General features: G+C 48.9%; 1 protein-coding gene across 1 annotated transcript in view; it reads left to right on the forward strand.

The window, feature by feature from the left end:
• LOC119585401 (SUN domain-containing protein 2-like) overlaps positions 1-274 on the forward strand; it is a gene marked incomplete in the record, with an annotated part of 88,891 nt that overhangs the window by 86,667 nt on the left and 1,950 nt on the right.

Raw genomic sequence — 274 nt, forward strand, 5'->3', positions numbered from 1 at the left:
ACCTGCATTCGATTCCTTCGCTCCGACGCAGTGCATGACAGCGGTGCGAAAGTGAAGAGCAAAAACTACGCATCACCTGACTGTGGCTCGAAACTGATGTCTGCCAATCCGGAAGCCACACACGCGTCGAAGGTAAATGCGCGGTCGTGCTTTAGCGGACGGATTCGGTCTTTTGGAGTTGGTTTGAGATTAGAGAGAGAGTGAGAAAAAAAAGAGAAAAGAGATACTCGGTGTGCTTTTTCGAATGTGTTGATTCGTCGTTGGTCTATGCCTT

This window comes from Penaeus monodon, chromosome 19 (assembly GCF_015228065.2).
Source record: "Penaeus monodon isolate SGIC_2016 chromosome 19, NSTDA_Pmon_1, whole genome shotgun sequence".
Classification (NCBI taxonomy): Eukaryota; Metazoa; Arthropoda; class Malacostraca; order Decapoda; family Penaeidae; genus Penaeus; species Penaeus monodon.